General features: G+C 46.8%; 1 protein-coding gene across 1 annotated transcript in view; it reads left to right on the top strand.

Moving 5' to 3' along the window:
* Positions 1 to 4,576: 4,576 nt before the first annotated feature.
* WIPF1 (WAS/WASL interacting protein family member 1) overlaps positions 4,577 to 16,729 on the top strand; it is a 53,739-nt gene continuing 41,586 nt past the window's right edge. The window contains 1 exon segment of the mRNA XM_040603511.1: positions 4,577 to 4,709. The gene's annotated coding sequence lies outside the window, so the exon portion shown is untranslated.

Here is a 16,729-nt window from a genome sequence, read left to right as displayed (position 1 = left end):
GCAGATCTGGATCTTGGCCTCCAAATTCCACTTATTTGTGTGCCAGGGTGCATGCATGCACACATGTGTGCCTGCCTGCTTGCTGCTCCAGCTCTCCTCATACACAGCTAACCACCACATCGCAGTGTTTTCCTTCCACTTCCTCAGAAAAAGTTTTGGAATTATTTATTTGAAAATTTTTATTTGTGGTAGTTTGATCTGTCTTATGGGCACAGCAAACCTTCTGCCTTCCTATTGCTCTGAGTCTTGATGAACTACTCGCATCTCTAAAGATGTGACACCAGGCAAAAATAAATGCTAACAACTTCCCTTCCCAGGCTGCAGAATCCGGGCACTGTACTCTGACCCTCCAAACAAGTGGTCCTCCAAACATCAATAAGCACACTTTAGAAGACAGCTCATCTGCATCTTTTTTTTTTTTGTTTGCTTTGAACACTCAGACTGTCACAGTCTTCTTTATTCTCTGTTCCCAGCTCACCTTTGTGACACATTTTTCTTGCGTACCACTAACATCCTCTGTTACCAGTATCCATCTACTGAAAGAAAGTACCCTTACCTACATACAGACTACTTTTCTTATGTGTTACTGTCCTTTTAATATAGTACATCTGTACACCTGCTAAAATAGTAGCTTTGGAGGTTGTAAATGTGCTGTCACTGTCAAAGATAATCTGCTGTCAATGTATAAGTACATATTGTCTAATGATTTCTCATTTACAGCACTGTAGTCTCTCCCTGCGATCTTAACACTAAACTTTCCTCTTGTACAGGGGTAGTAGCGCCAGCGGCCCCAGGGAGATGGTCCTGGATGATACTTGTGCGACCCAGAGTGTGTCTCTGCTGCCTCATCGCCTTCAACAGGCAAATTTGACTAACAATCATGAAATGAAAATGAGCTTTGACTAACAACTCTCATGATAAGCAAAACAAGAAACAGGCCTCACACGGTCGTTGTTAAACTTCTCAAATAAGTGTAAACACTAATGAAATGCAAATACTGTAGTGCTGAAGTAAGCAGCCCTCATTTAAATGAAGGCAGACCAGAGGCTTCTGGGTGAGGCGGCATTGCTTTTATAGTGATAGTACCCTGAGTAGTCACCTTGTCCCTCTTTTAACTGCCATCTTCTTGCTACTAAAGCTGCATTTGTTCACTTTGAGCTTGTTGATAACACTCTGTTTATGTCCTTATTAGAATAGCTCTCTGGAACTTCTCCATCTTCTTCAGTCTGATTCTTTTTCCAGTTTTCAAACAATTTGGCAATGAACTTTCCCTTTCCCCTCCCTTCAGCTGACCTTCAGCTACTTTCCACTGTGCCACGGATATTTTGCTCTCAGAGATGCAGTCACCCCCAAAATCTCTTTCCCCTTTGGCACTTGTGCTGTTCAGGAGACCTGACCCTTCTGAGGAGGTTATTTGAATTTTTAAAGTCCATTACCTTGTACCAGCTCCAAGGGAGCAATTTCACCTCTGCATGAGTCTGTAATCAGAACAGGCTGCTGCTCTCCATCCTCACTAGGCAGATGAGCTAAACTTGATGGCCTTGTTCTGTCTATTCAGCCAGTTGGATCTCGGCTTCGTAAAACAGTTGAGCTGATCAACAGAGCACGCAGAAAAATGACATTCCCTGAACTCTAAATGCTTGATCATGACATTGTGTATGCCAGGTGTGATCATTCACCTGCAACTCACGCTCAGGTCCTGGGAGCTCAGTTCTTCAGTCTGGGAGTTTTTAAGAAATCAGATTATTGCTTCAGGCAATTGTAAGACAATTTAAGTACTCATTTTTTCTCCAGGATAAAGTTGCTGCCAACCTCTTTGCTGCGGCTAACTCCCCAGAGATGTGTGAAAGCAGTGTGAGTTTCATCAGCACACTGACTCAGCAGTTCCTGTTTCCACAGCTGAAGCAGACCACAGCGGGTAGGGACAGAGGGGCAAAAGAGTCTGTGTAACACAGGACCCACAAAGTGCATAAACACTGTGCTGCTGTTGGAGAAAGGAAGCACATTACCTCCCTGAAAAGTTTGTTTTCTGGTATGGCAGCATGCAAGATGTTGCCTTTAAAGTCACCGGTAGTTTAGCACATCAGAAATGCTTTTAACTTTGGATACTTTTAGAAGGTTGCTGTGCTTGGACCCAGTTGCAAGGCGTCTCGTTTTCATATGTTTACTAGTGGTAGATGAAGTCTAGCACAGCCTCCAGGTTCCCAGGCATGATCCTGGGTGCAAATTCCCTCTCTCCCTCTTTCTTTTCCTGAAAAACTGAAATTAGTACAGTCTCCCAAGATTCTCTCAGATGAATGTTGCACAGACGCTGACTTCTAACAAAGCTCTGGAATACCTTCTCCCTTTCTGGAAATCAGATCCAAACTGCAGAGGGGGTAACCACGCGCTGCTTTGCAAAAGATTCTCTAAAGCAACCATACTTCAGCCCCTTGATAAAGTATATAAGACTGGCAGAGCTATGGAAAACAGCCTACCTGCAAGCAAACTTTTCCACACGCATTGCAAGAGCCCTGCTGAGTTCTGTTGGCTATAGGTGGGTTATCTACAACAAGGGCAGGACAACTTCACTTGTTACCGTGTGACAGCCCAGACTGACCAGCAGGCAAGAGTCCAAAGGAGTTTGTAGGCTACTGCAGCACAGTGATCATGGGTCACTTGGTGGATTCCCCATAAAGGGAGAACTCTTTCCTAGCAAGGGCTGTCACCATTTCCCACCATCCCAGCACACATCTCCCATCACAGCATGTCTTCCCAACTTCTAACAGCCAAGCAGATCTGTATCAGTGTTTGCTATTTATTCCATATGGAGCCTGGAATAAATACATCACATGGTATTCCCCCAGTACGGAGGCAAGCGGAAGCTGTTTCCCTCTACGTGACTTTTCAGCTAACCAATGACCCAAATGCAGTATGCCGTGCTTAGGAACCTCATGTGGATTTGTGACCCTCTTTAGGGAGCTCTAAGTCTGTAAAGACAGTAAACACAGGGTACCTGCAGTTTTCCATTTGCGAGCTCCATAATTTTTGCTTGCAAGCTAATCTACGTTGTGTGCATGGGTCAGAAGCGGGTAGAGAGAGAAAAAAAATTGTCCCTGTTTTTGTGTCCATCTTCTACTGCTCCAAGCATGCAATGACACAGAAACAGAGAAATGACCTACATAAAAGCCTGGCAAGGTTTGAAACCTCACACTGAAGGCAAATCGGCAATGCCATTGCTCTTAGGACAGCGTGTCTCACCATAATGCTGTGTCTTAACATGAAAGTTAAGTTGTAGCAGGTTAGCTCAAGACTGAGTAACCTTGCTGGGACATGTTGCTACAAGTTAATCAAGGATACATTTAAGTTCTTCAGGACACCTGTCCCTAACCTTCATATATTTTAAATGACAGTGTGATGTAGCTGCTGGGCTGGACTGTATTCGTGCACCGAGTAAACAAAAAACATTCAAATACCTCCAGCTTGTGAAATTCTATAGAGACAAAAGCGTGTGGGATCCATGTGTTGGCTCAAACGGGCACTTGGGGCACGGCTCTCGCCCTCCACACTTTGCTCCTACCTGCCTAAGCTACTCTATTAGTGATGCTTTGGGCATTTTCTCATTCAAGACCTCAGTGCTGGACCCAAAAACATTAACATAAGTTTCTAGAAAACTTAGACAAGCTGAGAGGGAAAAGGAAGCAGAGTCTATTGCTTGTCTGGCAAGGCAATCTCTGCGTGAGCTAATTGAGGTAAGAAGCACAAATGCCTTTTGGGGCATCATGTGGAGAGGGGTAATTGACCTTCCCACACCTCGGCATACTGCAAACCTTAAAAGGGAAAAAGCAAGTACCTCTTTCCCACTGTTTAATTACGTTTGTACTCTACCGCGTGTGTCTGCCTGCTGCCTTGCCATTCCCCAAGCTCCACTACCCCTCCCCTGCCGGCTGCTATCGAGGCCATGGGAGGCAGGTAGGGAAAACGACGAGAGCTTTGCGGACCAGCAGGGCTCCGGGAGCTGGGGTGCGAGGGGACCCTGCTGCATGGCCTGTGGGGGCTGCGGCCGCCCCAGAAGGCCGAGGCAAGGGCCCAGCAGGCGCAGGGAGCACCCGGCACCTCCCTGCCCCGACGCTCCCTGCAGTGGGTGCAACAGCGGCCGAGAGGCTGCGGACAGCAGGGCTGGCTGCACGGGCAACGGGCACTGCCGGGCGACCCGTGGGGTCTCGGCAGGGTGAACCCCTGGAAGCGCTGCCAACGTTGGCAGCTCAGGCGGTCCAGGTGCTAGCACTCGGGGACCTGAAACCCCTTCCCTGTAACGCAGTTATCCCGCTAACTCCAGCTGGGTTTAGCTGCCAGCGCACACCCGGGACAGAAGGGCCGCAGGTCGCGGCGGGGGGCACGGCCCTCACCCGCACCCCCAGGCCGCCCGGGAAGGATCACCCGGCGGAAAAGCCCCGCTCGGGCCGAGCCAAGCCTGCCAGCCGGGGGCAACGGCGGCGGGGCGGGCGAACGCCCACCGGGACCCCCCCGGGCCGCCCGCCCCCCCGCGCTGCGGGCCCGGGGCATGTGCGGCGGCGCGGGCGGCGGGGGAGCGGCGCCCCAGAGCCGCGCCGCGCCGCTTCCTGCCGCTATAAATAGCCGCCCGGCCCAACATGTCCCGGCCGCCGCAGCGGCTGGAGCGCCGGGGGCAGCTGCCGTCCCCTCCCGCCGCGTAGCCCGCCCGGAGCGCGGTAAGGGGGGCGCGGGGCTCCGGCGCCCGGGGGCGATGGGGCGCGGACTGGGCTTCGCTGCCCGCTCGGGGCGGGGGGGGCTGTGCGGGCCGGGCAGGGCCCCCGGCGGCCGCGCTGGGGCGGCTCGGCACCCCCCGGCCCCGCGGGCGAGCGCCCTGCCGGCACAGGTCGGGCGGGCGGCGGGGCGGCGGCAGCCCCCGCCCCGGGAGCCGTCTCGCTTCGCGCCTCTCTTCTCTTTCTGTCTTTTCTTCCAGACGCTCTGTCCCGGGCTGGGACGCGCTCCTCCTGCCTGCCGAAGCCGCGCTGGCGGGGCCGGGATCCCTCCCTGCTTCCCCCTCGCTTTCGCTGGGGCTGGGTGTGTGCCCGGGACGGAGGACGGCGCTGGCCTCCGGACGCCGCCGCCGGTCCCTCTTGGCAGCTCCGACCGTGCCTCTCCCGCGCCTCCGAGGAGGTGGCTGATGGCACCCGTGCCCGTCGCTGCTGCGGCTGTGACACCCCGGCCGGCGTGGCAGGGCGGGGAGGGCCGCGCTGGGGCCGTGGCACACGCCGCCGCCCACGCGTGTGGCACCCGGGAGGGGTGCCCTTGCGGCCGCTTGCTCCCGCAGGTGTCTGTCACACCCTTCCTTCCTCGGTTGCTTTTACCTGCAGCAAATGTTGAGGTGAACCTTGTAGTTAGGCTCTGTGGTGGGGGCAACCGAAGCAGGTCTGTCCCCTCAGAGCTGGCTCTTACAGGGTTTTTGCAGGAGTCGAGTTTGGTAACCTCGAGTAAACAGTCTTAAAGTTTTAGCTTATTTTCCCCCTTGTTTGCCTCTGCTACTCCAATGGCTGTGCTTTGTCTTTTAATAAACACTTTCTGCAGTGCAGGTCCACAACCCTTCTCTGAGAGTAGGTGTTCTTCGTCTGCCACCATGTGCCCTGCTCCAGCCTCGTATGCAAAACAAAAGTGATAACAGCACTTGTCTATGGCACTAGGGTGTGCTTGTTCCGGAACCCACCATGAGGAACTTTCAAGTTGCTCTTTTATTTTTTGAAATGCTTCCTCAAGGAGGGGGCTGTGACAAGCAGCTGTTCTTAGTTGTCTTGACCTCCAGAGGATGGGCAGCATGTCTCGCTCCCTCTGTTTCTGCTCTCTGTTAGCTCCTCCAGGCCCAGCCTGGGAGCGCAGCGCAGAGGCCCGAGAGGCCACATGAAAAAGAAGAGGGTCCTCTCAGCCGGCCTGGCCTCCGCAGGGTACCGTGGCGTGCCCCGCTCGGGAGCCCTCCTGCCCTCGGTGAAGGCAGGCGGGGTGGCAGTGCTGCTGCAGAGGGCCCCGCTCTGGCAGTGCACCTTTCAGGGTGCTGTGGGCGCCAGGTGGGCTGAGCTGGCACGTACGTTCCCCCTGCTGGAGTGGGTGGGGGGAAGGAGCGTGCCGGGGGGAAGCGCAGCTGTTTGAGAGCCGTTCTGCCCGCCGTGCAGCCGGAGCACGTGAGGGGAGGACAGGCGCGGAAAGGGAGATTTGGGAAGAGAGTACGAGAAAGAATCAAGGGGGACAGAGGAAGGCTACAAATGGAGAGGAAAACCATTTTGTATGTACACAGCAGTGTTGTTAAAGATCTGTTGAGCTAGGACAAGGGCAAAAATCTAAAAAGTATGAAATTGTATCTCTTGAGTCCCTGTTACTGTTCTTCCAGAAAGCATTGCTTTTCATTCATCAACTATTATGTGTGTCTTTCTGCCTCACTCTTCTAGGCTCTTCAGCACCCTCTGAGCTCAAGCTGAGCAGGACATTGTCCTTAGCATCTGCCTGTCAAACATGTAGTTCTCACTGTAGTATGTGAAATTATTATTGCCATAGTTGGTTAAATTTCAGAGGAATGTGAAATGAGAGGCATGGCAGTTCCTGTGGTTGGCCTTGACTGGAGTGCGAGCTCTTTGGGGCAGGGGCTGTGCCGTGGGGGCTGCGGTTACTCTACGCATTGCCCTTGGCAGCTTTTGGGGTTTCTGTATCCAGCCCTCTCCCTCCCACCCCTCTTATGGCTGCTCACCTGTTCCTGCCCCTGTGCTGCAGCTCATTCAGCCTCTCCCAGTTATCCTTGGGATTGTGCTGTAAAATGAATCGCTGAAAGGTTTAGCAATCTGGGCTTAAAATCCCTGGAAAAGGAGAGTGAGGAGGAGGAGCAGCAGCTACTCCCTCGGTCTGTACAAAAGTCCTCTATAAGCCCTGTGCTGCCTCTCCCCTGCCTCCTGCTTTGAGATCACACACCCCAGCAAATGGGAATTAAACAGTTGAAGCTCTAGCTGTGTCCCAACTTCTGCTGCTGCCTTAGTATTGAAACTACACTTTTAAACTTTACACAGCATGACTTTACTCTCTGAATGGCATCAGGTAGGAAGGCTGCCTTTGGTGGCTGCATTGCTACAAGACTATTAGACCATTCTGAATTTGTTTTGTGGGGATTTGGAGGTGTTTTTTTGAGAAACCCAGAGTGAAGAGAACACGCTGCAGTTTTGCAGTATAGCTGTGTTACCTACAGTGCACAAAGTTCTAATAGCTCTTAGTGTTCTGCCTTGCTTGTATAAACATGAAGCTTTTTTGGAGGGAGAAAAGAGTGTATGTTGGTGGTGTCTGGTAAGTGTGACAGGAGGGCAGGAATTCACAGGTTTCCTTTGGAGGCACATGTATTATTCTTGGTGTATATATACAGTTTAGTAAAAAGTTGTTATGCAGCAGTCTTTAGAAATGTTCTGTACTTTTAACTATACTGAATGTCCATCTGCATAATGGACTTGCGTGTAGAAACCTTAAGATACAGTGATGCAATGGAGAGGGGAGGATTTCCTTAAGTTTATGCTTTTGCCAAGGTGAACATGTCTTAATTGTGGCTTCTTCACAACAATGAAGTGTTATCAAAATGAAAATCTAATTAAATGCTTTTGTGTTTTCTACTGACTTCTCTTATTCTTGGCTCTAATGCGGACACTTTCTCCTTTTCTTCATGTGGTGCACTCTAACACTTGGTCTGTTGGATCCGTTACAAAAAGGGGCTCTGAGTATCTCTGTTCAAAATCCATGGTGCTAGCTGTGCTTGAGTAAGGGTGGTCAGAGCGTTCTTTATGTGGGGAGGTAGTTAAGTTTTGGGTTGGTAGAAGAGATCTTGGTAGTACCAAAGATGAGAGTACTGGATGTGGCCACAAGTCCTCCAGGCAGCTGTTTGTTCTGCGTGCTGTTGGGCGTGCAGTTGACACCTACTTGTTTAGCTCCTTAATTCAAAGATGTATGTGAAAAATCTGCCTGTTATTCAATAACAACTGTTGAACTGTTAGTTGGCAAATAGCCCAGAAAGGGATTACTAAAACCTAAATGTATTAAAGATGTCTAGAATCATGCTTTAATAGGTTTTGTTTAAAATATTTTGGATACTTGTGGTGACCAATGTGATGGCAGTGTAGTGCTCTCATGTAACGCCAGCTACATGTATGTGTATCTGAAGGGGAAGAAAATCTATGAACTGTTTACTACATTAGTGCTCTGTGGCGATTCGCTGCAGGCACTACGCCACCGCTGCCGAGTTGTGAAATCTGAATTGTGAAAAGATAATTTTTTCAGTGGAAATAACCCTGAATACTAAGGCTCCGAAAGATACTGCCGCCACTCTTCAGCTTTGCAGGCACACAAGTCTGAAAGTGCAGCTGTCCTTGGGCCTCGTCCAACTCTGTTCACAAAGATCAGTGGTGAGTGTCTCTAAGGCTGGAGATGCAAGTGGCGAGGGAGCAGTTTCATCTAAATCTGAAAGATCAAAAGAGTTCAGAATAGAAAGTTTTTCCTTGTTCCTGGAAGGAGATAAACGGGAGGCGCAAGGAGTAGTTTGAGAGTCTGTTTTGTAACACTTAACTCTGCTGTAACCTCGGTGGTGGTGTTCTACATTTGGTTCCAATTACACGTAAGTACACTTTGAGGCTAAAATGTATAGTTCTGTAACTTTAACTACTAACGTTGCAGAAGCAAAAGTTCTTAAGATTTCAGCTGTTCGTGTGGCACCCTTCGTCTTTATTTTCTTCAGTGTGTGTATGTGTGTAGCTCCTGCCATTTCCGAACCGGGACAAAGTCCACGTGAAGGGCCCTCCTATCATCCAGTGCATGTTTTCATGTGGGGGCTCTCCTTCTTGTCTGAGAAACTTGAGTACATATCTCCTGCTGAAAAAAAACTACAGCATATTCTTTAAAGGGAAGTAATACAGAGGTTAAAGTAAATGCTCTTAGCAGCTTCAATTCAGCGAGCCCAAAATAGCTTGTGCATGTTTCTCTCCTGATAACTTCAGGAAGTGGGGTGATTCCCTCTTCCTCCCTCTCTAATATTTTTGGTGAATGCTGTGCTTGAGTGCTGAAATCCTCAGGCCATGAAGACCAGGTGGCGTAGAGCAGGGTTTGTTCTGAATTTTCCTGGACCCTGACTTAACAGGAGCAGAAGTGAGCCCTAAGAAGAAATCTCATTCCTCAGCTCCTTGCACTGCTTCCTATGAAAATTGCCAGTAAGGCCCTTGGTGGTGAGGGTGCCTAACCACTAAAACTGGTTGTCCAGCGAGATTGTGGAGTCTCTGTCCTTGCAGATGGTCTAAAAACTGGACTGAATAAGGCCCAAACAACCTGCTTTAAGTCAGATTACCCCTGCTCTGAACTAGATGAGATCCAGCGGTTCCTTCCAGCTGGCTGTGTGCTGTGTTTTTTGCATTACTAGATAAGCATGGTTGCTTTTGTCTGTCCCCAGAACATCTGGGAATAACAGTGGTCTCAAATCATCCCAAAATGGCCTTGAGAAGTCTGAATAAAGACTTCAAACATTGGAGCACAGAGAGGAGCATAGTGTAGGGAAGTGGCTTTGCCTTGAAGTTTCACAGCAGCAGGTCAGTAATAGTACCGCAGAGGATCATAAATCTCCTGACTGACAGACTAGTGCCTTAGTAGTTAAAAGATGTTGTCTTTAAATGTAAAATCATCCCCTCTTCCTACTTGGACTACTTTCAGATCACTCAGCAACAGAGACTGCTTTTACCTTCTGAAAGATAATTTTCATTTTTTTTGCTTCATCTGTCATATTCATAGGGTTTTTAGTACTAAAGACCAGTTTATTACATTGACTTTTTCAGGAAGCACTGAGAACATCAGATCTGGAAAAGAATTTGGTGAAATAGACAAGAGCTGCAAAGGAAATTTTTAGAAAGTGATGTTATTCCCAGTTTGCTGCATAACAATTAATCGCTTATTTTTAAGCAAGGAAAAGAGCAGAGGAAGCTCTACACTGAATCCAAGTTTGAATCTCTCTTTGTTTAAAAAAGAAAAAAAAAATCACTTGAAGAAAACTTTTTAAAATCTGGAAGCTGAGAAGAACACAGATCAGCATTTTAAAAGAGTACCATGGAAGGAGTTAAGCTGTGAGTTAACTACATCTGTGTTTCAAATCCAAATGCTACGAACAAGGCACCATTCAGCTCTTCAGTTATAAGTTATGCTGAATTCGTTATGCTGTGTTTGTTTGAATTCTGTTGAGAGGAGAAAAAGAAAATCATGGCAGATTAAAAAAAAATCATTACTCTTGTTTTGGTAGCTTGTTTTTGAAGTGATGAAGCAGGATTCTTCTTTCCCTTTTTTTTTGTCTACCACTTATGCAGGTCATCTGCTAATTATTAGCAGCTGTGAAACTATGGAGTTACATAAGCATAACTAAAAGTCATTGGAGCCTTGCATCATTCAGCAGATCTGTCCATCACTTATTCACCACAATAACAGATCAGTTTTGTAACTCACTTGACACGGGTATCTAAATACTAAGAGGGCATCAGCAGGCATGGAAAGTTGGGAAATCCTTTAAGTCATAGAAATTGGATAGAATGATGTTATTTTATTGTCACCATGACCAGTTGTCCGATTGCACATGTGCATTGCAAGAGAGCTCACGCTGGAGTAATGCCCTGTAACAGCTGAGCCTGCCAGCTACATAAAGCTGAATTGTCTGGGCAGCTTTGCCTGGAAGATAGGTATGGGTGCTATGCCTGGCTGCAGTGGAAGCAAGACAAGTGTGAGTACTTGTGAATGTGTCCCAGATCAGCCATGCTCCATGATCTGGCTGGCTGAAACAAACTGTCTTGAACATTAAAAAAGGCATCTTTACAGTGGGGCACGTGTACAGCTGAGAGCTTGGGATTTCTTGGCAAGGGCAGAAGCCTGCAGCACACAGGAGAGCGTGTTGGTGTGGGCAGCCCAAGGCTGGCAGGTCCAGACCCTGCCCCCAGGTTCATAACACTGGCTCAGCACACCGCTGGGTTTGGCTGGTGATGTGAGTTTCTTCCCACTGAACCTTGAGGTTATATAAAACTTAAATCTCCTGTAGTTCTGAGTATTCAGTCATAATCTATGTAATGAATTTTCTGGTCCAGACTCTGCTTTATCAAATATTTTTTTGGTCTTGTTTTTCTTCTGCTGGTTTAAAGATACCTATAGGCAAGAGAGACTGAAGGAGTAAATGCAGTGTTACCAAATCTGCAAAATACAATCCTTGAAATATGTGTTCTTGGGAATGAAGGTAAAATGAGTTCCAGCTGGTAACAGTGACCCTTCAGACCAGTCTGTGCACCCAGTGGCTTAGAGCTGTGCCCTGGCCCCTTTTTCAAGAAGTGAAAGAGGAGTTTGCCTGAACTTCAATTCCCCACCCCACCCTAACTCTGTTTTCTTTCCTTTTTTCTTCCTTTTTATTTTTAAAAAGGAATTATGTGAACAGTTAAGTTTGAGAGCTGCTGCCCTAGATCAGTGGTGTCTCTGCTATTTCTGCTGGGAACAGCAGACTGTGCCTCATTAGCTCACCTCACTGGCAGGCTCTGAAAATGGTGGGACCTTATCACAGCCCTCAAATTACCCTGGTCCCTGAGGAAAGATGGAGATGCTTAGAGGCAGCTTGCAGGCTCCAGCCGCTGATGTAGCACTCCAGAGCTGTAAGAGAGGCATAATCGGGAACCTTCCTTTTCTGAGTAGCCTAAACAGGATGGTAACAGGTTTTGTAACTAGCATCAGCTAGGTAGCACTTTAATAGAAAGATGTGGGTGGTGATGAATATCTGGTGGGAAGGCAGGGAAGGACTTTATTCTTCCCCTCAACTCCTACCTGATGAAATGTCCCTTGGCTAGTAATTCAGTGATACAATTTTGGCGCTCTTTTGGATCAGTTTGGATTTCTGTTTGGTAAACATGCATCAGCTATGCAGTACTAAGCTTGACAGTCCTCTCCTCAATGTTCCCCAACTCATCCATTTTTCCATGGCCATCATGTTAGTTACTGTTCTCTTCATATCCTGATTTACCCAACATTGACCCACTTTGCCTAATATATTTTCAAAAGGAGGGGAGCAGGGCAGGGCACGGTTCTGGCACAGAAATGCAAAACAGACAATTTTCCACTCTTACTTTCATGTTCAAAGCTACTGAAAAGAGTTTTTAAAGGAAGTATTAAATGTAAGCCATAAAGGATGGTGTGTGTTGCGTGTGTTGTAAGTAAACAAACTACATGTTCATGCATCTAACAAGTGAGTTTGCGTGACTCAATCTATCGATATCTGTCTATGTATCTCTGTTTGGTCAGATGCTCCTTCATGAACCATTTGGTTCATGTGACCATTTTTCATATGGTCGTATATCTTGTCTTTCATTTTGAGACCTTTGAGATAGGGAATGCATTTGACCAATGCCCAGTAGAATGCATTTTCTATTCCAGTGGGATGAAATGAAAAATGAAATGATAGCTGTGCGGTGGTAAGGGAGCATACACAAGTATGTCTCTTTCGGTTTTACAGAGAATGCTATTCATCTGAGGCCACAGAGGCAACATTTACCAGTATATAATTGTTCCTGTCTGCAGGTCGCATTTTCAAGCCATCCCAGACTAATACCACTCTGAAACTAAGAGAAAGATAATTACTTCAACAGACAAATTTTCCAGTCAGTAGTTCTGGTGATATCTTGAACCAAAAGTCTCAAATAGCAGCAGACGGCACTAAAACTTTGTTTTAATACTAGGCAGCAACAAACCACAAGGAAATAATTTTCCCTTGGACCTTTCTACTGTACTTTCAAATAGAAGTTCTGCATTTGATCTGAATAGGTGGCTTAGGGAGGGACATAAAACTTGCTTCATGGCACAGCTTTAAATACATCATTCTTAATTGAATTGACTAGTGTCCCTTGGGTGCAAATGAACAACTCGTGTTCTTGTCTTGTTTAGTTTCATTTTCAGATGAGATGATGTTTTTTGCATTGAAGCATCTTACTCTGAAGAGTTGCTGTGTACTTATACTTACTTGTCCCCATAAGTGGAATCACAGCAATATTTATTTCCTCATTTACTGGTTATCCTCTTCCTAGCAGCTCTCTGCAGGATGAGTGTCTCCAAGTTTTATTACAGCTTTTTCTTTTTTTCATTTGCGCGTCCTTAAAAGAAGTGTGCATGCTGACTGGAGTCAAGAGGAAGACAAATTAACTTGAGCTGCTATAGGGAACTAGAAAATTAAGTGTTCCATAACTGACAAACAGCTTGAGATGACTGGACAAGTTCCTTCTTTATTCATCTTAAAATGTGCCAGTTGTTTAGCAGAATGTCCCTGATAATGCGAGTGAATTGCAGGGTAAAACCCAGTTGGATGTCATCATGTGCAGTACTTAAATGAGAACACTGAGGGGTTTTGTGCTTCCAAGGGAAAGAACTGTCATTGTTGTCTTCTGGTTTGTGTTACTTTTAAAGTTCCCCAAGAAAGTTTCCTCTTAAGAGGAATAATGGAGTTTGTAGTTGTTTACAGTAAGATTGGTATACGCTCTTTTTTGCTTAGACTGAAAGCTTTTATTCTTCTCACAGATATGTTTGTTTACTGTCTGCTCACTAATAAATGAGACTGAGGCATTAAACCATAGTAATGATAGCACATGGTAGGTAATGCCACAGCATTTACAGCTTCCAAGACCTTTGCTCCAAGCCATCCATTGTGAGGTATGGACAGAAGCAAATGAAAATAGAATGGAAAAACCCTACAAGAAGGAAAGTTATATATTTATATATATATATATAATTTTCTTCCCTTTATATAGAGGTAAGGAGGTGTCCCTCTGCCACTGCTTAGCTAGGCATCAGAGAGACGCACATGGCTGGTAGATGCAACCCTGGTCCTGCACTTGATGTAAGGTTGCTGTGGGGATCAGTGCTGAGAAGAGAGTGGTGGAGCAGGGTTGTTCCAGGCAAGGTCAGGACAGCATTTCCCCAGGCTTTCCTCTGGGATGTTTTCCATTATGCTTCTGGAGGTGCTCCTTCTATTCTCTGGTAGGCACTGCTGGTTATTTTTGGAAATCAGCATCCTGAAGGCAGGGTCACTCTTCTGCTTTAACGCTCCAGTGCCCTTGATGTCTTTCTTCTAAAGTTTTGGAGCATCACTGTGATGTGACTGTATGGGGAGGAAAACACCCTGAGTATCTGCAGGCATGTTTGATGCAATAAACCTCAGTTTTGTCTAGTGAAATTGTCACAAATTGCAGTCTCACTTCTCTGTATTTATCTCTGGCACATTTAGATCTTGATTTCTTCATTTCTCAACAGAGCATGTGACCCCTAGTATCGGTATCATTTTCTGTAGCGCACATCAGTGCAGGATCTCAGACTCTGTCACTAAGGAATCCTGTCTGGTATAAGGGCAAGTACAAAATAAGGGATTATTTTTTTAAAATAGTTCTCAAGGATATACTTACGAAAATAGCCTTGTGGACAATCAAAGGTCTTCAGAACCAGAATTCCCAAGAGCGATGCTGGGCGCTGGCTTTGGCATTAGAAGTTGAGAGAACAGGCCTTGTCCCATTTAGCAGCAAAAAGCCCAAAGTTAAATATGTCACAAAGTTTACTTAAATCCAAACTATTAACATCATGAAACCTCAAGTAGGTATAAACAGCCTGTATCACAGCTGGTGTAGCTGAGCCCCTGCTGGCAGTGCATAGTGGCAGGGAAGCGGGTGAAGAAACACCTTCAGACCCCCGCAGTGTGTGGGGATGCTTCGAGGCACTGCCGATGAGAGCCGGGGAGTATCGGCTCGCAATTCATCCTCCATGAGGGGTCGTGCCGGGATGTGCTGGCTCTGCTGGGACGTGGCCCACAGACCGACTGGAAGCATTGGGCTCTACCAAAGTGCCCGTGACTAATCTTTTCACCTCCCCCCAGGGACCTGTGCTATAGCCTCCCCCTTACTCTGGGGCAGCTGTAATTTTCCAGGCTGAGCGGGAGGGTTTTAGGAGGCCCCTGCTGCTTTCCTCGGCGCTCTTCTCTTAGGTCGCTGCCGCAGCACAGCCTTGCAGGGGAGCCAGCCAGCTCTGCTGAATACTTTAGAAATTGGACTGCAAGGCATTTCTGCTCTGTCATCAACTTTTCAGACACATTCTTCAAAATGCTAGGACATACTTCAGAAGCTGGGGTTTTCTGTTGTGCATAGGTAACACCCTCAGAGCCATAAGCCATATACTTAGCTGTAATTGTGCTGTTCTCTACTGAATACCTGGTCTTGTGCTATTGGGAGAGAGAGGCAAGACGAAACAAAACTCATACAGAGTGGGGTATAGACTATTACAGGTTATATTCTTGTGTGGAACTTCTGCTAATGAGGGAGACCTGGTGCCAAGCTGTTTCAAGCCAGAATACCATACTATTGCCACCACTCTCAATCTCAACCTGCGCATTGCGGGGCTTGTCCTGATCACCAGTTCCCAAGCGTGTTATGGGGACTTGCACAGCCAAGGCATCAGAACCCCACCTGCTTTTATTTGTCGGGCTGTAGGGACACCCTGCTGTTCGCATACCCTTTTGAGGTAGAGGTGTTGCTTTGTCGTCTGGAGTGTGGTTTCCTAATAACTGACTCTGTTTCAGCAGTTGATGAAACCAGGTTTTGATGACTGGCAATATAGGGCAGTTTAAGCCAGTTGAGCTGTGACTAAACATGTCTTTCTACCAGGTTTAGCAAAGCCTAAGTGCAAAGATGTGGTCATCCCAGGCCTGCAAGACAGAAGTTTGTGTTCAAAATGGCATTGAATGACTTCCACACTGAAAGCCATCATGAAGTGGTTGGAATTGTGAACAAGGTTTGAAACTGTTCGCTGATTCCATGAGTGATCCTTTCAGACCCGGGCCAACACTGGGCACAGTGGTGTGAGCAGTCTTGCTTGGATGTGTCCCTGTAGCTACCCCTTATGTGTGAATGAGATGTAGGATCTCTCAAGAGGGCTGAATTTTTCACCATCCAAGGAAACAGAGACCTTTAGTCTCTAGGGCTGTTACCTGGATGCTTTTCATGGACCCTGCAATTCCCTGTTACTACTCTAACCACTGCTCTCCTAATTCATAGTAATAAACTCTCCTAATTCATAGTAATTGCATAAATAATTAAATGAAAATGTGGCATGCAGTGGATATACATATTCATATATTGAGCTTTCCTTTCCCCCATTTGTTCTCGAGATAATATTGTTTTCAATAAATACTAATGAAAGAAAAACGCATGATCTGATTTTGCTTGCCTTACTTGGGCATAGTTCCAATCAGTGCGGGATTGCTGGCACTTATACCTAAGCAAGGAATAAAAGATCTCAACCCCCATATAGCAGAGAAGCTGCTTCTATTTTATAATCACTCGGTAAGTATGTACAGACTCTGCTCTGTGGCTATATTTGGCATCCAGATATTCCTGATGCGGAATATACCACCCATGGGAAGAATGGAAGAAATGGACTAAAGTTGCCAATGATTGGGACTGTCTTTCCCTTTTAGAAAAGAAAAAAGAAAAAAGTGAAAGGGATGAGCTTTGGATAGGATACCCCTACTATAAAACAGTGCACAGCTCCCTCTTTTGTCATCAGTGAAATCATGCCAATATATACTCCTGCGTTGTCCTGCTTGTAGCCAGCTTCCTTTCTATTTTCTGTATAATCACAAGTTTTCAGTCCTTCCAGTATGATGATTCAGAACGTAAAGGTA

Source organism: Falco naumanni, chromosome 8, assembly GCF_017639655.2.
Source record: "Falco naumanni isolate bFalNau1 chromosome 8, bFalNau1.pat, whole genome shotgun sequence".
NCBI lineage: Eukaryota > Metazoa > Chordata > Aves > Falconiformes > Falconidae > Falco > Falco naumanni.
Note: the sequence above shows the minus strand (reverse complement) of the source record. Positions and strands in the feature narration are given on the sequence as shown.